This window comes from Somniosus microcephalus, chromosome 2 (genome assembly GCF_052327205.1).
Source record: "Somniosus microcephalus isolate GS21.2 chromosome 2, FLI_Smic_1.0, whole genome shotgun sequence".
Taxonomy (NCBI): Eukaryota; Metazoa; Chordata; class Chondrichthyes; order Squaliformes; family Somniosidae; genus Somniosus; species Somniosus microcephalus.
The window spans coordinates 51993744-52018917 of NC_140988.1; positions in this window are offsets into that span (position 1 = coordinate 51993744).

A 25174-nucleotide genomic window follows, 5' to 3' on the forward strand; every position below is an offset into this window, starting at 1 on the left:
CCGGTGGGTATTGTTCCCCAACCGTTCCCACTCGACTGCGGGGTTTCTCATATCCTTGCTCAACTTTCTGAGCCACCACCACCTATCCAAAGGAATCTGTCCCTTGCATGTTAAACATACACGTTTCCCTACGGTGACGCTAACCCTTGTGGTAACGACCTGTACCCTGGGGCACAGGAGGGAGGCCTCCCGGTACGTGAACCCGGTCTGGCTGGAGTACTGAGACGAATTGGACCCCAGCCACCCTGGCCACCTTCCCTCGTGGACGTAGACGGCGATCTCCTCCACGTCCCGTTCGCCACTTTCATCGGTCAATATAGGTGCTCTTTCTCCTGAGCACCCATAGATGTGGGATTCCTCCACGTCACCTCACTTTCCAAAGCTCAGTCCTATCAGGGCGAGTAGGATTACGCCCCCCTTCATCCTGAAAATCCTTCTGCAAAGGATACAAGAACATATAGCCAGGTCCCGAGGAGATTCTCTGGCTTGGGTGAAGCATAGTCGGGTCTCACGACCTCGACTCAAATACACACACTCTTAACAGATTACTACTTATTTAAAACTACCCATCACCTTATTTAAACTTACACTAAACACCCAAACTTAAAAATACCAAAACTTAAATTACCTAAACTATATACATCCGCCGCCTGTCTCCGGGCGGCCAGCCTAATCCCTGTTCGAGCTGCGGCACACCGCTCCCTTCGGTGTGACCGCACTGTCCTCTACTTTCGGCCCCTCACAGCCTGTGGCTGCTGGCTGGGGACCTCTGCCTTCAGACCGATCCCTCACTCGAGGGGCGGCCCGTTTTAACTGGGGAGCCGGTGACCACGGTTTCCTTGGCTGGGGTGTCCGTGGGGACCTTCTAGGGACTTTGGCGGGTGGGGGTTTTCTGGCTGGTGGGCCTTTAACCCGAGCCACTGCCCCCTTGGGTGCGGTCTGTGGATTTACCACTACCGCTGGCTGGGGATCTTCTTCCTCAGGCTTTACCTCTCCTGAACCTGGGCTAGGGGCAGGTAACTCTTCGCAGCCTGTTGCTGCAGGCTGAGAGTCTCCGCCCCCTGGTCCCAAACCTGGGTCCGGCGGGGTCTTCGCCCTTGGGTCCCTCCTCCTCTGAACCTGGGTCAGGGGCGGGGTCTTCGCCCTCGGATCCCTCCTCATCTGGATCCCAGAAGAGTGGGGGAGTGTCCCAATCGGTGGGCGGGATGGACCCTCCCCTTAAACAAGCCACAGCGCCTGCCTGTGCAGTCTGTGAACTTGTTCCCGCTGCAGGCTGAGGATTTCTATCCTCAGACCTTACCCCAACTGACTGCTCGCTCTTCTCGGGTTTAAACAGTTTACACTGATTAATATGGAACCATTTAGTGCGTCGAGGCATCTTAATGGCGTATACCATGGGGCTGGCCTTGGCTACAATGTTGTAGGGCCCCATGTATAACGGTTCTAGACTTCCTACCCGAGCATAGTTCCTCACCATGACCTGATCTCCTACCTCCCACTCGTGGTGTTTTCGGGGTTCTAACAGCAATCGGTTGCTCCGATGCTGCTTTCCCATGTTCCCAGCCGCCTGCCCGTGGACCTGCTTAAGGTGCTCGAAGAGGTTTCGGGCGAACCTGTCCCGGTTTACCTCCCTGAGCTGACCTTCGGTGAGCACTGGGGCTAGTACATGGGTGGGGGTCCGCATAACCCTGCCAGTCATCAGCTCGTATGGGGAGTACCCCATGCTTTTCGACTGGCTGGCCCAGATCCCCATCAGGGCCAACAGTAGGACCTCTGCCCATTTTCGAGGCGAGTCCACCGTCTCCTTCCTTAACCTTTCCTTTAAGGTCCTATTCATCCTTGCCACAATCCCTGATGACTGTGGGTTGTGGGCAACATGCCACTTCCCCTCGATGCCTAGCAGCATAAGGGTATTCTGCATTACCTGCCCGGTAAAATGAATCCCTTGGTCGGACTCCACATACTGCGGTAGCCCCCATCGCGAGAACACTTCCCGGACCAGGATCCTGGCCATACACAGAGCTGTGGCCGTTCTGCAGGGGAAGACTTCGAACCATTTCGTGAACACTTCTACCAGAACTAGGCAGTACTTATAGCCTCCCTGGGCGGTGGGCAGGGGCCCGATGTAGTCGACCTGTATCGACTGCCATGGTCCCTCTACCCTCCTGATGTGTCCCATAGGTACCTTCCTTTTGTGGGGGTCAGGGTTATTAGCAGCACACACCAGACAGCCGGCGCAGAATTCGCGGACATCTTCCCTGAGTCCTGGCCACCATCCCGCCTGTTCCACCCGCTGCCAGGTGGTCTCAGGCCCGGGATGCCCCGCTCCTGGACCCTCATGGGCCAGTTGAAGGAATTCACTCCGGTGCTGCTGCAGCACAGCCCACTATTCCCCCCTAAACAGCATGCCTTCTTTTACGGAGAGGGCTGCTGTGCCGTAAGGGCCCTCTACCCTTTTTCACTCAGTCACTACACTGAGGACGTCGTTAAGGACGGGGTCTTGGGTTTCGACCGTCTTGAGCTCCGGGGCTAAAGCTACCCCTGCGCTGCCTTGTGTCCCATCCCTACCCCTGACTGCTGCTATGGGTCTGGACCCATATGGGTCCCAGAAAGTGCCTGCGCAGGCACCCTCCTTAGCCAGCATGTCAGCCTGCTGGTTACCCTGACTACGGGGTTCTGTGGAGGAATGGGCTTTCACCTTGCGGATGAAAACCTCCCCTTCCTCCCCCACTGCTGCTAGGATTTTCTCCAGCGGGGGTTTAACTGTGAGGGGTCTCCCGTCGGTGGAGGTGTATCCGCGGCGGAACCAGATGGTCAGGTACTCCATACATGAATTGCACGTAAACATGCTGTCTGAGCAAATCGTGTATGGGGTGGGGAAGATTTCGGGGTGTGTAACGATGTACACTACCGTGGACAGTTCAGCCTGCTGGGCGCTCATGGTGCTGGGGAGCTTAATTGCCAGAGCAATGTTTGCCGCTGGGTCATAAACTCCACACCCCGTGAGTCGCTCGCCAGCAGATACCATGCTGGAGCCGTCCACTTAGATCTCGCGGCCCGTGGGATGTATCCCGGCCCGTAAACCTATGTCCACTTCCCAAACCCCTTCTATGGAACACCGGTGGGCTGTTCCAGGATATACCAGGTTGGCTGCGAGCTTTGGCTCGCAGAGACCCTTCACCTTAAGGTCCATCTGTGAGAGGAGCAGGGTCCAGCGAGCAATGCGGGCACTGCTCACCGTTCCATCCTTGATCCTCCCATCCAGGAGCATCTGGGTGGGTGAGTGATGGGTGAGGAGGTGATGGGAGATGTAAAGTCTGTCGGTTGTTTACTTAATTAATACACAGACTCCAAGAGTAACTTAAAACAGGACTTTACTATTCGAAGGTCAGGGCAAATCTGCCCAATAACTCCTGGCACAACACTTATATACTGGTGTGGTCACCGTCGGTATTACCGTATACAGAAGCCAAACGAAGTAGTGCCACACCTAAAATAGTTCTCTTAAAGGTGAACGGTTACATACAATAGTTCTCTTAAAGGTAGACGGGTACATACACTACAATCCTCCCTTTTTAGCTTACAACATACTTATTCCCCATTAAACATAACATATAATCAACTTCATGTAAAACAATTCACAGATATAGTCTCTGCGGGAAACAGTTCACAGATTCAGTCTCTGCGGGAACAGTTCACAGATTCAGTCTCTGGTCTTGACTTGGTCCGAACAACATCTCTGTGGTGTAGCCGGTTCACATTTCTAGCGTGACTCATCCAATAGTCTTTCCCTTGGCTTAACAGCTTGAACTTCCGTCCTGCTGAACCAGCAGTGCTGACTTTTACAAACAGCTGGACTGCCTTGGTAATTTTTCCTACTTTCCAACTGATTTGGCCCCCTTCGTGGGGCCCACGTGCATGATCTGATAGAAGTGATAATGATTTAGATGGTTATCGTCTTCTGCTTCGTCTTTTTCTTTTCTGCTTCTTGGAGACTCTCGGGGCTCCCTTATCCGCTGCCAGCTGTAGCGCCACCATCTCCCTATGTTCCTTAGACTTTAAGTGCTTCATCCTGATTTCTGCACTTTGGGAGTTTTCATCACAAGCTGGGCAGACCAAGTCATCGTAATATTCCGTGTCACTCAACAGGTCATGGTAATATTCGGTGTCGTCCTGAGCTAGTCTAGCGAGAGGGCCTGCTACTTCTTCCGTACCCAACTGGACATTAGCCAACTGTTGTTCCCTCCCTAGACATCTTTCCTGAAGAGACTTCTTCATGCGTTCATATTCATCCCGCTCTTCCTGGGTTTCCTGCAAATCCTTCACTAATGACTTCGTTTGTGATTTCAATACTTCCCCTTCCCTCGGGGATTGATTGATCAGGCTATTCAATCCTTCTACTGGAGCAGCTGTTTCAACATTCTGCTGTTCACATTGACGTGATTCAGCGTACTTTTGGCATCCCAGTAAAATCTGTGTTGCAACCTCAGCTATTTCCATAACTTTTGAGAGCTCCGAACTCCTTCCCTTTGAAGACTGAAGCTCGTGTTCAGATTGTTCCCATTGTAGAGTCTTGTCCTTCAGCATATGAAAGAGTTGGCTGACCGTTAACTCTTCCACGGGAACACTGTGGGTCAGAGTCTTCTCCATTTCATCCACCTTTTCCTCCAATGCTTTCACCTTCTTTTCCTCTTGTACTTTGGCTTCCAGCGCTCGGAGAAGTTGCGCCTTGATGCTCTCTAGCTCATGTTCAGAGGCCATTCTTACAGTCTCTGTGTTTCTTACAGTTCCCTTTTCTTCCACTGAACGGATTCCCAGTTGAATCTGTTCTTCAAGTTGTTGAATCTCGGTCATTGCCGCCCCATATTTGTCTTGGGTTTCCTTTAATATTTTTATGAGTTCTTGTACATCTTGTCTTTCATGTTCTGCCATGTCTTTCACCTCTAATTTCTCATCTATGGATGGAACTTCTACCGATGAGTCTGTCTTGGCCTTGAGCTCATCAAGAATTTCCTGCAGCCTTTGGACTTCTTGCTCATGTTCAACCTTCAGTTGCTCATATGCTTCCACTGAAACTAGCTTTTCGGAGGTTGTCGAGTTAACCCCTTCCAGAATTGTAGCCTGGGCCTGTTCATACTGTTCTTTCAACTTCTTACACTCTGCTTGTAAGGAGTCGTAGAGAAGAACTGGATTAAAATCCTGGCTTCCTGAAGATTCCTCTTCATTTGCTTCTTCCTGCAAATATTCTAACTCCTGAACAGCATAAGGGAGATGTGATCGGTAATTGGTCACGATGGCTCTATGGTCGCTCTCTGCTTGAGCTAGCTGCTTCTGTTGTCTTTCCAGATTCTCCCATTCGGTGTCATAGAACTTTTTCATTGTTTTCATCTCTTGTACGAGACGGTAACTCAATTGTTCTAATTGTTGTCGTTGTTCGGTGGAGTTCTGTTCTGAAACTTTGTTCTTCTCTGGAGCATAAGCCTTTATGCATGCCTTCGTTTTTCCAACCTTCGCCGGCAAGTCCATTTCAGCCTTGTCTTTCATATTTGGGTTGGTCTTATCGTCATCCGTTTCAGAATCTGAGCTGATTGTCTGCACCGAGTCCTCACTCGTTATGGCTTTTAGATAGTGCCATTCCATGTCTATTTTCTTGATCCACTCCCGTCCTAGAAGTGGTGGTCCTCCCTCATGTAGTACGTATAAGTTCATTCTTGGGTGTTCTTTACCCCTATCTCTCACTTTGACTCTTATCTTTCCCATGGGGTATATTTATGCCCCGTGTATGTCTGCAATACGAACTTGGTATCTCTTAAGGGTATATGCGAGAATAGCCGGTGGTAATCCCTTCGATTTATGACTGATAGAGCTGATCCAGTGTCCAACTCCATTTTCACTTGGATTCCAGCTATTTTTAGCATGACCCAGATAGTTTGTAGGTCAGCTTCCTTACTCACATTGTGAATTCTCAGACTACCCAGCTCCTGGCCATTTGGGTCTGAGTCTGAATTCTGTTCGTCTGAACTCTTCTCAGCCACCTTGTGTGCCTTGTTGTACTTTTCCTGTGATGGCTTCCTTTGGTTGTTGGTCCTTTGGTTGTTGGTCTTCTTCCCTGACCGGCATACCTTAGCTATGTGACCCAGTTTGCCACATTTCCTACATTCCTGGTTCTTAAACCAGCATTGGTTCTGGTCGTGTGTTGTCTTCCCACAACGATAGCATTTTGTTGTTGTCGAGGTAATTTGATCCACACTTAGTGCTGCTGTCTTTAGCTGCCTTTCCGCAGTTCCCTTCGCTGCAGCTTCGTGCGATGCTGCAATAAGGACAGCCCTGTCAAGTGTAAGGTCGTTCTCTTCGAGTAGTCGCTTTTGCGTTCCTTCCTTTGCCAACCCGCACACGAACTTGTCTCGCAATGCCTCTGTCAGATTCCCTCCAAACTGGCAGTATTTCGCTAGTCTACGCAGTTCGACCAAGTATTCTGCGTTGCTTTCGTCTTTCCGTTGCGTTCTCGCATAGATTTTGAATCGTTCCGCCAACATCAATGGTGTGGGGTTCAAGTGATCCTTCAGAACAGCCACAATATCATCGAAAGTCTGATCCGCTGGTTTAGCTGGTGATAGTAGATGCTTCAAGAGCCCGTATGTCTTCGCGCCCATCGAGTTTAGCAAGGTTATAGCTTTGTCATCTTCTTCTATTTTATTGGCCTCACAATAGATCTCGATGCGTTCCACGTACGTGGCCCAGTCTTCTACCTCGGCATTAAAATCATTGATGTTACCACGCTTAGGCATCTTCCTCTCTTTCTGATAACACCCCGAATTATTTCTTTAACTTATTTTTTTTTTCTAAGATGGCGGTTTTCCCGGGAAAATGGCAGTTTCCCGCGCTTATCTTCTCTCCCCGCCCACTTCAATGGCGGTTTCCCGCTTCTGTCTTCTTCCCCGCCTAATGGCGGCTTCCCGCGTTTCTTCCCTAGCGGGAGGGGTACACTTTCCCCCACAGGCGACGGCCGCTGGCTTTCAGATTCACAGCCTGCGCGTCGGCTTCAGTGCTTTCCCTTTTCTCGGCAAGGCAACCGGCGCTGGGTACACCCCGTTGACGGCGAACAGGTTCAGCCGCTGGGCTGGCTCTCACTCAGTTCCCCTTGCTCGGGCTCGGTCTCTCTCCCGCTCTCTCGGCTCTACCGGCGCTGGGTACACCCCGTTGACGGAGAACAGTTTCAGCCGCTGGACTGGCTCTCACGCAGTCTCCCTTGGTCGGCTCTGCCTCTCCCGCTCGCTCGGCTCTACCGGCGCTGGGTACACCCCGTTGATGGAGAACAGTTTCAGCCGCTGGACTGGCTCTCGCGCAGTCTCCCTTGGTCGGCTCTGCCTCTCCCGCTCGCTCGGCTCCCAAATGCCTCTCCCAACCGTCTCGCAGTCCGGTGCTTCCCTCCCCGGCTGCGGCTGAGTTTTTATATCTTCCCGCGCCTACGCTCCCGGTCGCAGCGCTTCGTGGCTTCGGTCGCTGCCCGGCCTTTTTCGCCGGTCGCGGTCTAGCTGTCTCATGACGCCGTTGCGTCCCCAGCCTGTCTGTACCGCGGCTTCCTTGCTCCACGCTGCCCCAGTCTCAGCGCCTCTGGGCCCGACTTCTGTCCGGCTCCTTTCCCCCTCGACCGTGGTCGAGTGCACCGCCCTTATCCTCCGGTTATTCTTTTTACTTTTCCCTTACTCACAGTCACCGTGGCCGCCTTGCTTCTCGTGCTGATCGGCTCACTCCTCACTGTGGCAGAAGGGACAGTCAGTGCCTGTTGCTGATGGAAGTCTTTGTCTCTGAATTCTTCCTCCTTTCCAGCTCTGCAGACTCGAGTTTTCTCCCAGCAGAATGACGAGGGCGGTTGCCTCTTCTCGACGCTCGTTAACTGCTTCGGAATTATTGTTGCCGCAGGGTACGATTGGACTCGTCGCCACTGTAAAGTCTGTGGGTTGTTTAGTTAATTAATACATAGACTCCAAGAGTAACTTAAAACAGGACTTTACTATTCGAAGGTCAGGGCGAATCTGCCCAATAACTCCTGGCACAACACTTATATACTGGTGTGGTCACCGTCGGTATTACCGTATACAGAAGCCAAACAAAGTAGTGCCACACCTAAAATAGTTCTCTTAAAGGTGAACGGTTACATACAATAGTTCTCTTAAAGGTAGACGGGTACATACACTACAGGAGAGGTGCCTGTGAAGATCAGCGATCTTTTCACAGCCCAATGTGTGGCCAAGAGGTGCCGCTCACAGTTGGAGTAGCTCCTCTCCACATCTGTGAGCATCCTGGAGGAGTAGACCACTGGCCTCAGCCGGCCATGCCGCTCTTGGAGCAGCACAGCACTCAGGCTGTCCCCGCTGGCTGCTACCTCCAGGAAGAACTCTTTCCCCCCATCTATGGCCCCTAGAGCTAATGCGGTCAGCAGATCCTCCTTGAGCCTTACAAATGCTGCCTGGCAGCCCTCATCCCAAACCCACTCCACTCCCTTGTGTAGGAGTCGGAGCAGAGGAGCTGCTGTGGCTGCATAGACTTCAATGAAGTCTCTGCAGTACCCGGATAGCCCTAAAAATGACCTCACACCCGTGACTGTGTTGGGGACGGATAATGTAGTGTATGTAACCTGTACCACCTTAAGAGGATACCTTAAGGTGATGGACTACTTTTTGATGGCTCCTGTACATTGTAGTACCGGTGGTGACCACACCGGTATATAAACCCTGTGGAGCAAAGTGTATTCCAGTTCAGCCCTGACCCTCAATTACTAAAGACCTGTTTAATTATTTCTGTAGTCTGTGTCCAGTTATTCAGCATAACTACATTTGGAAACACAGACTCAACAGTGGCGACCAGTCTGATCTTACCTAGCGGCAGTTGCATCAAAGGAAGCTTCGCCTCTGAAACGGGCGTCGATCAAGGACATCCACCCTCAACATCCTGCTGGGCACTGCATAGCACGGGAGGCAATCGGGAACCCGGGTTGGTTTCTGGCCACGAAGTCAAACATCAGTGAACATCCCTTCGATGACAGCGGCGGGTAAGTCCAATCGAGCGGCACGGGGGGGAAGTCGGCCGAGTTGTCAGTAAGAGAAGGGGGGGGAAACGACGAAAAGGGCGGAGAACATGACCGCAGCCGGTGTCAGGGGCCGGACTGCAATCGGGGCAGAGACGCGCAGCAGCCAGAAAAGCGTTTATGTCCACAAGGACCGCGGGAGCGGCGGGGAACAAGAGCAGCAGCGTAGGGGAAAATAATGGACCGCTGGGAGGCGAGAACGGCAACAGCGCGGTAATCGCCATTTTGAGTCGGCGGGGGAAGAAGACAAGCGCGGGAATAGCCGCCAAACGCGGAAAGCCGCCATTTTGAAAAACATAAAATAAAATAATAATCATATCCGAAGGAAAGGAAACTCAACAAGGATGCCAAAAACGGGTAACATCACTGCTTTTGATAGCGATGTGGAAGATTGGGCCACTTATGTGGAATGCGTCGAAGTTTACTGTACAACGAATGAGGTACCGGAGGATAAGAAAGCACTAACCCTATTAAACTCGATGGGTGTGAAGACGTACGGGTTATTAAGGAACCTTGTAACTGTGGCGGAGCCACCAAGAGACACTGAACAATAATCATTCCTTTAACTACTCTGTAGTGCAGTTGAGGACTGCACCTTTAAGTTGTGTGTAGCTTCTTGTATTTCCGAGTGATGACGTCATGACGCCGATCACGTGACCCCCAGTTGGCGGGGAGAGCGTGATGACGTCATGACGTCGGGTTCCAGTATTTAGTGGCAGTCTTGGAGAGGATGTGGAACTGGACAGACCTGCTTACATCTGCTCTTGTAGTTTTATTAGTTAAAGTTGTTTGTATATTAAAGCTTGATTATTTCGTTTCACTGCGTTGGACTTCATTATTCGGATAGGAACCTCCGTTCCTACATTGGTGACCCTGAGCTCGTTGGACAACTTTCTTCGAGATACTTACAATGAACACGAACGCCGTTGCCCTTAAATTGCCGCAGTTCTGGGAACAGCAACCAACAGCATGGTTTTTCCAGGCAGAAGCCCAGTTTGCTATCCGGGACATTACAGCGGATTCAACCCGTTATTATTACGTGGTTTCCGCTCTGGACAGCGCCACGGTTTCACGGGTCGTCAGCATCCTGGGGAATCCACCGGCAGAGGGCAAGTATGAAGCTTTAAAAGATCGTTTACTACAGGTGTTTGGTTTAACTAAGTCGGAGCGTGCATGCAGGCTTATCGCTATGCCCGGTCTTGGGGACTCAAAACCATCAGAATTGATGAGCCAAATGCTCACGCTTTTGGGTTCGGAGCCCCAATGTTTTTTATTTCGAGAGCTCTTCCTCTGCCAGCTACCCGAGCCAGTTCAGGCAGTCTTGGCCAGTTCTACGATTACGGACTGTGCCGAGCTGGCTGCAGAGGCAGATAAGACTTTTATGGTCACACAGCAGAGTTGCGCAGCCACGAGGCGTCTTTCCCCTATGCGAGCAAAGTCCAGCCCTCCTCCAGCAGGCTGGTGTGTGTACCACGCCCGTTTTGGCGCCAAGGCTCCATGCTGCCGTCCTCCCTGCAGTTTTGTTGAAAAAAAATCTCCAGCAGGCTCACAAACTTCGATGAAGAAGACAGGGGCTGACAAACACACCCAGTTCACCATGGCAGTCGGTTCAGCAGGAAAACTCCTCTATATTACTGATTCCAGAACAGGGCGACGATTCTTGTGTGATACTGGTTCTCAGTGCAGTATTTTGCCAGTTTCAAAGCTAGATCTACAATCCGGCGGTCACGGCCCTTCCCTCGAGGCAGCCAATGGTGCGGCCATTCGCACGTTCGGTAAACGGACAGTTAATTTAACTCTTGGAGGTCAACGTTTTGTATGGGAATTTGTAACGGCTAAAGTATCACAGGCCATCCTGGGGGCTGATTTTTTCTGTGCCTATGGTTTTCTGGTCGACGTCCAACATTGTCGACTCATTAATGCGTCTACTTTCCATGCGGTGCCTTGTCACCGCAGTACTGCTGTCTCCTGGTCGGTTGCTTGTGCGGTTCCATCGCAGGAAGGGTTTAGGCGCCTACTTGGCGAGTTCCCGGGGCTCACCAGGCCTACATTCTCGGCAGCAGTCGCGAAGCACGGTGTGGTGCATTATATCACCACAACGGGATCGCCTGTTTACGCTCGGGCACGAAGATTGGAACCCGGAAAGCTTATAGCCGCAAAGGCAGAGTTTCAGATTATGGAGCGTCTTGGGATTGTCCGACGCTCCGATAGTCCTTGGTCTTCCCCACTACACATTGTACCTAAACCAGGTGGCGGATGGAGGCCTTGTGGGGATTACAGACGCCTTAACGAAGCCACTATGCCGGATAGGTATCCAATACCGCATATACAAGATTTTTCGGCTCATTTGGCTGGCAACTCAATATTTTCCAAAGTAGATCTCGTTCGTGGATATCACCAAGTTCCTGTGCACCCTCAAGACATCCCCAAAACGGCGGTCATCACACCGTTTGGCCTTTTTGAGTTCCTTCACATGCCGTTTGGATTGAAAAATGCAGCTCAGGCTTTTCAGCGACTTATGGACTCTGTGTTACGGGACCTTCCTTTCATTTTCATTTACTTGGATGATATTCTCATTGCTAGTAAGGATAAGGAAGAGCACATGGCTCATTTACGTACACTCTTTGCCCGTCTCAGCCAACATGGCCTCATCATAAATCTAGCCAAATGCCAGTTTGGGTTAACCAGCATTGACTTTCTGGGGCATAGGATCACCTCAGAAGGCGCCGTCCCACTGGCCACTAAGGTAGAGGCAGTTACGGCATTCCCGCGGCCTCATATACTTAAATCTCTTCAGGAGTTCCTGGGGATGGTAAATTTTTATCATCGTTTTGTCCCCAAGGCAGCCCAATTAATGCAGCCACTGTACGAAGCGCTTAAAGGGAAGTCGGGTAAAGATGTTATCATTTGGACACCACAGATGGACCAGGCATTCCTGGACACCAAGGCGGCATTGGCAGATGCAACTATGCTTGCACACCCACTCCCGGGCGCGACCATTGCCCTTACTACCGACGCCTCCGATTACGCCATCGGGGCAGTTCAGGAACAATGGGTTGACGGGACTTGGCAGCCATTGGCCTTTTTTAGCCGCCAACTGCGTAAAAATCAGCGAAAATATAGCACTTTTGATAGGGAGTTGCTGGCCTTGTTTTTGGCCATCCGGCATTTTCGTTTTCTCCTAGAAGGGCGTCTGTTTACTGTATTTGTGGACCATAAACCGCTCACTTTTGCAATGGCCAAAACGGCAGAGCCGTGGTCAGCCCGGCAACAGCGCCACCTTACATTTATATCTGAATTTACGACGGATTTACGACATGTGCCTGGCAAAGATAATCTTGTGGCTGATTGCCTGTCGCGTGCCCCAGTCCAGGCAATTCACCTGGGAATCGATTTCGTCGGGTTGGCGAAAGAACAGCTGGCGGATCCTGAAGTTCAGGCGTATCGGACCATGCCTTCCAGCTTGCAGGTAGCCGATGTTATGTTCCAATCAGCAGGAACCACGCTCTTGTGTGACATATCCATGGGAGTGCCCCGGCCCATTGTGCCAGTCGAATGGCGTAAGAAGATTTTTCAGGTTATACATGGCTTATCACACCCGGGGATGCGAGCTTCACAACGACTTATGTCCCGTAAATTTGTTTGGAAGGGAATGCATTTAGACGTTCGGGACTGGACAAACAATTGCGTGGACTGTCAAAAAGCAAAGGTCCACCGTCACGTTAAGGCTCCAGTGGCCATTTTTCCAGTGCCTGAACGTCGGTTTGACCATGTACATGTGGACTTAGTGGGCACCCTCCCCATTTCGTGGGGTTTTATGCATCTCCTGACAATAGTGGACCGTACTACCAGGTGGCCAGAGGCGATTCCCTTGGTTGCTACTACTACAGCGGACGTATCCAGGGCGTTCATTTCGTCGTGGGTGGCCCGGTTTGGAGTGCCATCTGATATCTCCTCTGACCGAGGTCCACAATTTACGTCAGAGTTGTGGAATGCAGTTGCACAGGGCTTGGGGACCAAGCTGCACCGTACCACCGCTTACCATCCGCAAGCAAATGGCTTATGTGAGAGGTTTCATCGGTCTCTAAAGGCGTCCCTCCGTGCCAGCTTGCGTGGTTCCAACTGGGTGGATAGACTCCCTTGGATGATGCTAGGCCTTCGTACAGCCCCCAAAGATGACCTCCAGGCTTCATCGGCTGAGTTAGTCTACGGTCAAGCACTTCGAGTACCAGGGGATTTCCTCCCTCCACATACAGAATCGTGGTCGCCTGCTCAGCAGCTCCTTCAGCATCAGGAGGTGGCAAAGAGTTTCCTGCCTATTCAAACCTCGCATCACAACCTACAGAGGCCTCATGTTCCGGCAGAACTTATGAGTTCTGATTATGTTTTTATTCGGCAGGATGCTCATAGAGATACACTCAGACCACCTTATGCTGGACCGTTTCATGTCATCGCTGCGGGAGAGAAATATTTTACGGTCGAAGTAGGAGGTAAGTCTGATACCATCTCCATCGACCGACTTAAACCAGCCCATCTGGATCGGAGTGAACCAGTGGTTGTTGCTCAGCCACCTCGTCGTGGACGACCACCGTTGGCTGCTAGACCAATTATGCAGCAGTCTACTATTAAATTGCCTGCTTCAGCTTCATCCTTGTCTACACCTCCTGCTACTGTTTCCTCCACCCCAGATGTACCGCTTCAGACACAACCAAGTATTGGCTCATCTTCCAACGTTCCATCATCTGAAGTTCGTAGTCGTTCGGGCAGAATCATTAAACCTCCTGCTCGTTTGACGCTGTCTGTTAAAGAGAATTCTGGGGGGGCGCCTGTGGCGGAGCCACCAAGAGACACTGAACAATAATCATTCCTTTAACTACTCTGTAGTGCAGTTGAGGACTGCACCTTTAAGTTGTGTGTAGTTTCTTGTATTTCCGCGTGATGACGTCATGACGCCGATCACGTGACCCCCAGTTGGCGCGGAGAACGTGATGATGTCATGACGTCGGGTTCCAGTATTTAGTGGCAGTCTTGGAGAGGCTGTGGAACTGGACAGACCTGCTTACATCTGCTCTTGTAGTTTTATTAGTTAAAGTTGTTTGTATATTAAAGCTTGATTATTTCGTTTCACTGCGTTGGACTTCATTATTCGGATAGGAACCTCCGTTCCTACATAACACCAGATAAACCGGTAGGAAAGAGTTTTGCGGATATTGTTACTATCCTGCAAGAGCATTTAAACCCCACGCCGCTGCTGATAGCGGAACGATTTAAATTCTACAAAAGAATTCAACTTAAAGAGGAAAGCAACGCTGAATTCTTAATCGAACTGCGCAAGTTATCAAAGTACTGTCAGTTCGGTACAGGACTAGCAGACGCACTGAGAGATAAGTTTGTGTGTGGGCTCCTAAGGGAAGGAACCCAGAAGCGACTGCTAGAGGAAAAGGATCTTAAGCTGGACAAAGCTTTCAGCATTGCAGCATCGCACGAGGCAGCAGCACGAGGCGCTGCAGAGATACAGCAAAGGCCATTGGAATTCAGCACCAATGAAATGGCATTGGGTGCAGTAAAGTGCTATCGTTGCAGAAGGACAACGCATGACCAGAACCAGTGCTGGTTCAAAGATAAAGAATGCAGGCAATGTGGCAAACTTGGTCACATAGCGAGAGTATGCCGGTCAGGAAAGAAGACCAGCAGCAAAAAGTCGCCGCAGGAGAAGTACAAAAAAGTACACAAGGTGACAGAGAACAGTTCGGATGAACAGAAGACGGATTCAGACTCCAGCAGTAAGGAACTGGGTTGTCTAAAAATACATAATGTGGGTAACACAGCAGACCACCAAACTATCTGGGTCATGCTTCGGATAGCAGGAGTCCAAGTGAAGATGGAATTGGACACTGGATCGGCATTGACGGTCATGAATAAGCAAGATTACAAAAGGTTATTCTCACACATTCCCCTGAGGGATACGGAGATTGTATTGAAAACATACACGGGGCAAATAGTATACCCCATCGGAAAGATAAAAGTAAATGTGGTCTACAATGGTAAAGAAAGTCAGGAAATGGACTTGTATGTGTTACCTGATGGAGGTCCGCCACTACTGGGATGGGAATGGATCCGGAGAAAAAATGTGGACTGGCATTCCATACAAGCACTGACTGTAGATTCCTGTAAAGAGGACGACATCAAACCTAAACGACTGTCCAAAATATTGGACGATGCTAAGGAGGTGTTCCAACAGGGACTGGGAACACTGAAAGGAATTACGGCAAACATCAAGGTTGAAGAACATGCAAACCCAAAATTTTTCAAAGTCAGACCGGTACCTTATGCGATATGACCTGCTGTGGAAGCAGAGCTGGAAGGGCTAGAACGTTCAGGAGTACTGTCAAAGGTGGACTGGAGCGAATGGGCCACACCCATTGTTCCTGTCATGAAGCGTTCGTTGAGCAACAAGCCGGGGGAACCTGGGAAAGTTCGCATCTGTGGCGATTTCAAGATCACTGTTAATCCGGTTCTTCACACGGTGCAATATCCGCTTCCGCGGATTGAAGATATCTTTGCTTCGCTGTCTGGCGGGAAACACTTCACCAAGATAGACCTGGCGCAGGCGTACCTACAGATGGAAGTTGATGAAGCGTCACGCCAGTATCTCACGATCAACACACATAAGGGCTTATATCGGTATAATAGACTGGTTTTTGGAGTGGCATCGGCTCCAGCGATTTGGCAAAGGGCCATGGAGCAGGTATTGCAGGGAATTCCAGGCACACAATGCTACCTGGACGACATTCTGATTACAGGAGATGATGATAAGGATCACCTCGCGAATTTGGAGCAGGTGCTCACCAGATTGAAAGAATATGGGCTCAGAGTTAATCACCAGAAATGTGAGTTCTTTCAAAAGCGAATCTCGTACTGCCAGGAGGGGCTCCATAATTCACCTGACAAGATCGAAGCTGTTGTGAAAGCTCCCGCTCCGGAAAATGTATCCCAGTTGAGGTCGTTCCCTGGGTTGGTTAACTATTACCACAAGTTTCTTCCAAATTTATCCACGGTGTTACACCCGCTGAACACTCTTTTGCAAATGGGAATACCATGGAAGTGGAGCGATGATTGTAAGCGGGCTTTTCAAAAAACCAAGGCACTGATCACCTCTAAGGAAGTGTTGGCTCACTTTAACCCAACGCTGCCTATTCACTTAGCTTGTGATGCTTCTCCATATGGTATTGGGGCAGTGCTGTCACATAAGTTTCCAAATGGCTTGGAAAAGCCAGTCGCGTTCGCATCCAGATCATTGACCTCCGCAGAGTGCAACTATGCTCAGATAGATAGGGAGGCTCTCAGCCTCGTGTGGGGAGATAAGAAATTTAACCATTACCTGCGAGGCCAAAAGTTTACGCTGCTGACAGATCACCAGCCGTTGGTTTCCATTTTTAACCCTAAGAAGGGTGTTCCGGTTATGACGGCGCAGAGGCTTCAGAGATGGTCCCTTTTCCTAGGGGCACATCAATATGATATCGAATTCAAAGGTACAAAGCAACATGGTAATGCTGATGGGCTGTCGCGCCTGTCACTACCTACAGCGGAAGAGGCACCGGCAGTTGACCCTGTCGAGATATTTCACTCGACCATCATCGAATGCTTACCAGTCACCAATGCGGGTATTGAGAGAGAGACCTGAAATGACCCGACACTGTCTCGGGTCTACGATTTGACAGTGAAGGGATGGCCAGCACATGGCGACCCACTGTTGCCAGCATTCTCAGCCAGACGAGAACAGCTGTCCGTCTGTCAAGAAACATTGATGTATGGAACAAGGGTGATTATTCCTCCTAAATTAAGGGAGAGAGTTCTGAAGGAACTGCATGAAGGTCATCTGGGGGGAGTCAAGATGAAAAGCCTTGCTAGGGCTTATGTGTGGTGGCCAGGTATCGACAAACAAATAGAGGATTTGACTAAAAGCTGCTCAGGGTGCCAAAAAGTTCAAAACGCACCTCCAATTGCACCGCTGCATCCGTGGGAATGGCCTTCAACCCCATGGCAACGTGTGCATATCGACTTTGCAGGTCCATTCATGGATTCCATGTTTTTGATAGCAGTAGACGCACATTCTAAATGGCCAGAAGTGATTAAGATGTCGACCACTACCTCTGAAAAGACGATCGCAGTTCTAAGAACCACATTTGCAAGGAATGGGTTGCCGGAACAAATATGTTCAGACAACGGACCACAGTTCGTGTCAGAAGAATTCCAGAAATTCATGAAAAAGAATGGGGTGAAACACTATACATCTGCCCCATATCATCCGGCTACAAATGGGTTGGCCGAGAGATTTGTACAAACGTTCAAAAAGGCGATAAAGGCCATGAGCGAAGACCATATTCCACTACAACACAAGGTGGACAATTTCCTGATGGCATATCGAAACGCCACGCATGCAGTGACAAATCAAAGCCCTGCCATAATGTTCTATAACAGGAGGTTGGGGTCCCGGTTGGATTTGTTAAAACCCAATGTGCGTAGGGAAGTCGAAAACAAGCAATTCCAGCACGTAAATAACAAGGCCACTCGGAGTTTCGAAATAGGACAACCAGTGTTGGCCAGGGACTATAGGAATGATAAATGGCAATCCGGAACAATTCGTGCCCGACAAGGACCCTTGATGTACACGGTAGACGTTGGAGAGAACGTAATACGATGTCATGCTGACCAACTTGTGGAATCGAGAACAAGGGTCGACCCCATGTCTACGGCAGAGACACCAGTTGAAGAAGTTATTGAGCCTGTAGCATCTACCTCAGACTCGAACGTACATGATGATGTTCAACCCATAGGAGATCAAATGGATGAGTCACCCCAGCAACGAGAACCAGAGACCCCTGAAAGGCGTTATCCGGCCCGGATCAGGAGGCTTCCTCAGAGACTGAATCTTTGAACAGTTTTGTGTGAAAGTTGTATATATGTTATCCATGTAATGTTTAAATTGGGGTGTACACTGTTAAGCTAAAAGGGGAGGAATTGTAGTGTATGTAACCTGTACCACCTTAAGAGGATACCTTAAGGTGATGGACTACTTTTTGATGGCTCCTGTACATTGTAGTACCGGTGGTGACCACACCGGTATATAAACCCTGTGGAGCAAAGTGTATTCCAGTTCAGCCCTGACCCTCAATTACTAAAGACCTGTTTAATTATTTCTTTAGTCTGTGTCCAGTTATTCAGCATAACTACATTTGGAAACGCAGACTCAACAGATAACTCCAGTACCACCTCACTCCTAGCCTTATCTATGGCCCTTTCCCCAGTGCGTACGGTCAGGCCGAGGAATTTCACCTCATGCTGGCCGATCTGCGCTTTCTTTGGGTTTACTTTAAAACCCTCCTGCCTGAGCAACTCCAACAGTTCAGCCAGTAGTGGGCCATGCTCCTCTCTCGAATCCGTGAACAGGAGCAGGTCATCCACATACTGCACCAACTGTCTGGGCTGGCTGAAACCCTTTAAACTATTCGCCATACACTGGTGGAAAATGCTTGGGCTGTTGTGGAAGCCCTGAGGCAAACAGATCCAGCTGTAGTGTTGCCCTTTAAACGTAAAGGCAAACGTGTACTGATCCTCCCTCCTTAAAGGGATGGACCAAAACCCGTTGGAAATATCCAGCACCGTAAACATGGTCGCAGATGCTGGGATACTTCCTATCAGGTCGGCAACTGCTGCTACCATGGGTGCACAGGCTGCGATGTTGCTGTTGAGCACCCGATAGTCCACCGTGGCCCTCCAGGAATTGTCCGGCTTTCTAACCGGCCACAATGGAGAGTTTACGTGGGTGGCTATCAGTCTCAGGACTCCCTACTGTACTAAGGAGGACATGGCTGCTTCCATGTCTGGCTCCGCTTCCCTGGGGAAGTTATACTGTTTCTGTGGTCGGGCCATGGGGTCCCCATCTACGCTGACCTCAAACCCGTTGACCCTCCCGCAGTCGTGTTTGTGTGTGGCAAATGTGGCTAGGTGGGCGCGCAGAAATGCCTGGAACTCTTTTGGGGTATTGCTGACGATGAGCTTGAGGTTATAACCCTCTTTGGGCTTCATGGTGCACAGGGTCCACTTCCCTTCTTTCCCTGGGATGACTACGACCTCACCGTCCTTCCCTGTACCTGCCCCCATAGGCAATGATTTCTTACATCCAACAGGATCCCGTGGCCCACAATAAAGTCGGCTCCCAGGGTCCCCTTTCCACCCTCCTGTTTGTTGTGTATGTAATATGTGTGCTACTTTGAACCTATGGACAGGACTGCACTACTTGTTGGGCGTAGTGATACGCAGTACCACTCCTGGCCATAGGGGTATAAATAGTACTGTGGGTACTGATCCCCCTCAGTTCCCGCCTGTGGGCATGAAGTAAAGACCTATGTATAGTCCCTACCTCCAACCAGTAAAGACCTGTTTGAGTTATACGTTTAAGTCTTTGTGTTAATTGTTCAATACAATACACATACTTAACACTGGCGACGAGTCAGGTTCTTACCCTGCGGCAGTTGAAGAGAGGTTTCAAACATCACCACCCCACTAGAAGCGACAGGCTTTAGGACTCTGAAGCCTCCATCAGCGACTGAGCACTGGAGTGCAGCAAACATCCTGACAGCTTCCAGCGACTGACAGAAGTCTTTCTGCAGTTTCCTTGTTCAACCTAGGTGGTGGGGTAAGCCGTGCAGTGTTGGCTGCAAAGACAGGGCTGGGGAAGTTGGAGAAGATAAGGGCGATCGCAATCCCTGAGAAGAGCCGCGCGAGCGGGTGAGCCAGAGGCCGGGAGCCGCTTCAAGTGCGAGGCGCAGCGCGGGCCAGCGATCGGGACCAAAGATAAGGGCCGCACTTGGGGGCTGAAGGGAGACGGCGTCGGGGGACGGGTGAAGACCGCCAAGCGCGGGGAAACCGCCATTTTGTGGGCGGAGGACGACGGCAAGAGCGGGAAGCCGCCATCTTTGATAACAAGTAAACAAAATAAAATCTGAGAAATTGCAAATCTACAATGCCTAAACACGGGAATATTAGCACCTTTGATAGTGACCTCGAAGATTGGGCCATATATGTTGAAAGAGTAAAAAATTATTGTAAGGCCAATAAAATTCATGACCAAGATAAAGCTCTAACATTATTAAATTTAATGGGTGCGAAGACATACGGGCAATTGAAACACCTGTTATCACCAGATGAACCGGCGGATAAGACGTTCGATGAGATTGTTACTGTCCTGAAAGATCATCTAAACCCCACGCCGCTGATGCTAGCGGAACGATTTAAATTTTATGACAGAAGGCAGCTACAGCATGAAAGCAATGCTGATTATTTGCTGGAATTGCGTAAATTAGCGAAATATTGCCAGTTTGGAACGGGACTGACAGAGGCACTTCGAGACAAATTTGTGTGTGGTTTATTTAAACAGGATACACAAAAGCGACTGCTCGAGGAGAATGAGCTGACGCTTGAGAAGGCGGTCACTATGGCAGCAGCACACGAAGCCGCAGCGAGAGGCACGGCAGTAATGCAGCTACGGTCACCGGAGCTCAGTGCACACAAATTGGGTGTGAGTTCTGGCAAATGTTATCGTTGTGGAAAGACAACGCATGATCAGAACCAGTGTTGGTTTAAAAACCAAGAATGTAGAACTTGTGGTAGGCTTGGACATATAGCTAGAGTATGCAGGTCAGGGAAGAAGACCAGCAACAAGAAGTCACCGCAAGGAAAATACGCAAAGGTACACAAGGTGACCGAACAGGAGTCCGATTCAGACGCTAGCAGTAATGAACTGGCTAGCTTAAGCTGTAATGAACTGGCTAGCTTAAGAGTACTCAACGCTGGTAAGGGTGCAGACCTCCAGACAATTTGGGTCACTCTTCAGATAGAAGGAGTCCAAGTAAAACTGGAATTGGACACTGGATCGGCATTGACGGTCATAAATAAGAAAGATTACGGAAAGTTATTCCAACATATTCCCCTACAGGATACGGGGATTATATTGAAAACATACACGGGGCAAAGAGTGTACCCCATCGGGAAAATAGAGGTTGCAGTGGTCCACAAGGGCGAAGACAGTCAAATAATGGACTTATATGTGATATCTGAAGGAGGTTCTCCACTACTAGGACGGGAGTGGATTAGGAAAATGAATATGGACTGGCATTTCCTACAAACAATAATGAGTGAGAACTCGGTGAAGATAGTCGGCCCAGACTCTGGAACGGATGATGGTAAGCCCAACTCAGGTGCAAAAGACAAAGTTTCAGCACAGAATTCCACTGAGCAACAACAACATAGTTTAACTGTGGATTCTGAGTCTGGCAAGTCTACTGATGTGCCCATTTCTGAGGGACACCGGGCTCGAACTCAACTCCATTTCAAACTACAACAGCAATTAGAACAAATGCTTCGCCGTTGTGAGCAAGAGTTGAATGCAACGAAAGAGTTCTTTGATATAGAGTTGGAGAATCTGGAAAGACAACAGAAGCAGCTGATGGAGAAAATGGAGCAGGAGCACACAAAACGTCTGATGTCAGAGGAGTTAACGGTCAGCCAACTCCTGCATATGCTGAAGGACAGGACTCTGAAATGGGAAAAACTTGAACACGAACTTCAATATTCAAACGAAAGGGGTTCGGAGCTCTCAAAGGTTATTGGAAGAGCTGAGGTGGCAACACAGACTGAGATGACTGCAACAGAGCAGCCCTTGGATGCCAAAAGTACGCTGACTCACGTCAACGTAGAACAACAGACCGCTGAAACAGCTGCTCCGGTAGAGGGATTGAATAGTCCGATCAATCAATCTCCAAAAGAAGTTGAAGTAGTAAAATCTCAAATGAGGTCATTAGTAAACGACTTGCTGAAAGCCCAGAAAAAGCTGGATGAAGAGGTACGCATGAAGAAGTCTCTTCAGGAAAGATGTCTGGACTTGGAACAAAAGCTGGCTAACGCCCAGCTGGGTATGGAGGAAATAGAAGACCCTCTCGCTGGCCTAGATCAGGACGACACCGAATATTACTATGTCCTGTCCTGCCCAACTTGTAACTTCGACTCCCACCATACAGAAATCATGGAGGAGCACCGAAAGTCTACGGAACATCGGGAGAAGGTGGCTCTACTACGGAAAAAGGAGGGAGAGAAGGAGGAACTGCGCATGCAGCTGGCAGGTGACAGTGGAGCCCAGAGAGTCTCCAAGAAGCAGAAAAGGAAAAGTCGAAACAGAAGATGACCCATCTGAACCATTATTACCTCTACCAGATCACACACGTGGTCCCTCCGAACGGAGCCAATTCAGTTCGGAAGTTCAAACTGTTAAATCCATGGAAGGACTATTGAATGAGTCACTCCAGCAACGTGAACTGACTCCACCACAGAGATTGAATCTGTGAACTGTTTTCCGCAGAGACTGAATCTGTGATCTGTTTTGACATGAAGTTATCTATGTATCTATGTTATTCTGTTATGTAAACCTGAAGTTATATATGTATATATGTTATTACGTTATGTTAAATGGGGAGATGACTGTAAAGCTAGGAAGGGAGGAATGTTGTGTATGTAATATGTGTGCTACTTTGAACCTATGGACAGGACTGCACTACTTGTTGGGCGTAGTGATACGCAGTACCACTCCTGGCCATAGGGGTATAAATAGTACTGTGGGTACTGATCCCCCTCAGTTCCCGCCTGTGGGCATGAAGTAAAGACCTATGTATAGTCCCTACCTCCAACCAGTAAAGACCTGTTTGAGTTATACGTTTAAGTCTTTGTGTTAATTGTTCAATACAATACACATACTTAACACTGTTCCCACTTCATTAGGATACAGGTCCACTTGGAGCAGAGTGTACCCAAACAAATGGAGAGCGGGATGGAAAACGAGCCGGCCTGTTCCCTGCCTGTGAATCCCGACAGGCTGTATGGGACCCCGCTAGAGAGAGGCGAGGTGGTGGGGTTAGCTGAATGGACCACGGTGCATGATGCCCCCGTATCCAACAGATAGGTCCCCTTCACCTTTTCTACCTCCATCTCCATGAGGGGGCTTTTCCATACATCGTACCGCAGGGAACACAGGTAAACAGGCTGCGCTGGCTCTAGTCATGGCTGTGGGTTGGTTGGGGCTGACGAGGTCAGAGCACCGGTAGCGGTGGCTATTCTACCCTGGCCAGTCATTAAGGACCTTATGGTGTCCAAAAATGACTCGACCGCGGCGGGAGGGAACCCTGCCTCTAGCTTCTGGGCTGGGGCTGTGGAGTTCTTTCCCTTGCTATCTTTTGAGCTTTGTGTTGGGGGGGTTATTCCCTTCCTGATGCCACTCCTTCCAACCCTGTCCGGGTTTTACCTCATGCACCTTCCCTTTAGGTGGGTGTGCATCGGATCTCCTACTGTTCTTATAGGCAAGAGTCAACTGTCTGATACATAGATACATAGATACATAGAAGATAGGAGCAGGAGTAGGCCATTCGGCCCTTCGTGCCTGCTCCGCCATTCGATGAGATCATGGCTGATCCTTTAATTCAGTATCCCGTCCCCGCCTTCTCTCCGTAACCCTTAACCCCTTTTGCCCGTAGAAATATATCTAATTCCCTCTTAAATATATTTAATGAGCTGGCGTACACTGCCCTCTGTGGCAATGAGTTCCACAGGTTCACCACTCTCTGAGTGAAGAAATTCCCCCTCATCTCTGTCCTAAATGGTTTAGCCCTTATCCTTAAATTATGTCCTCTAGTTCTGTTCTCACCCGCCAAGGGAAACATTCCTTCTGCATCCAGTCTGTCTAGACCTGTCAGAATTTTATACACTTCTATGAGGTCCCCTCTCAATCTTCTAAACTCCAGTGTGTACATCCCTAAACTACATAGTCTCTCCTCATAGGTCATTCCCGCCATTCCTGGTATCAGCCTGGTGAATCGCCGCTGCACCCCCTCCATGGCAAGAACATCCTTCCTCAGATGAGGCGACCAAAACTGTACACAGTACTCGAGGTGTGGTCTCACCAGTGCCCTGTACAGCTGCAGCAAGGTATCCCTGTTCCTGTATTCTAACCCTTTTGCTATGAAGGCCAGCATACCGTTTGCCTTCTTGACCGCCTGTTGCACCTGCATGCTCGCCTTCAGTGACTGGTGTACAAGAACACCCAGGTCTCTCTGTACTTCCCCCTCTCCCAATCTATTGCCATTTAAATAATAATTTGCCCTCCCGTTCCTGCACCCAAGGTGGATAACTTCGCACTTGTCCACATTATAGTGCATCTGCCATTTATCCGCCCAATCGCCCAGTCTGTCCAAATCGCTCTGGAGCTTCCTGGTCTCTTCCTCTGAGCCCACCCCCCCTCCTAGTTTAGTGTCGTCTGCAAATTTGGAAATGCTGCATCCGACTCCCTGATCCAGGTCATTAATGTAAATTGTGAACAGCTGGGGGCCCAGGACAGATCCCTGTGGTACCCCACTTGTTACTGCCTGCCATTCAGAAAATGAGCCGTTTATTCCAACTCTCTGTTTTCTATCTGACAGCCAGTTCCCTATCCACGCCAAAACTTTCCCCTTTATCCCATGAGCCTCAATTTTCCATGCTAATCTTTTATGTGGGACCTTATCGAAGGCCTTTTGGAAGTCCAGGTACACCACATCTACTGGCTCTCCCCCATCTATTCTACCAGTTACTCCCTCAAAAAATTCCAATAGATTAGTCAAGCACGATTTACCCTTTGTAAATCCATGTTGACTCTGTCCTATCCTGTCCCCATTTGCTAAGTGCTCCGCTATTTCATCCTTAATGATGGACTCCAGCATTTTGCCCACAACTGATGTAAGGCTTACAGGTCTGTAATTACCTGCTTTTTCCCTACCCCCCTTTTTGAATAGTGGGGTAACGTTAGCTACCCTCCAATCCATCGGCACTGTTCCCGAGTCTAATGAATTCTGAAAAATCATCCTTAGTGCATCCGCTGTCTCTAGGGCCACCTCCTTCAGTACCCTAGGATGCATGTTATCAGGCCCTGGGGATTTGTCCACCTTCAATCCCTTTAGCTTCCTTAACACCATATCCTTAGAGATATTGATTTGCGTCAGTTCC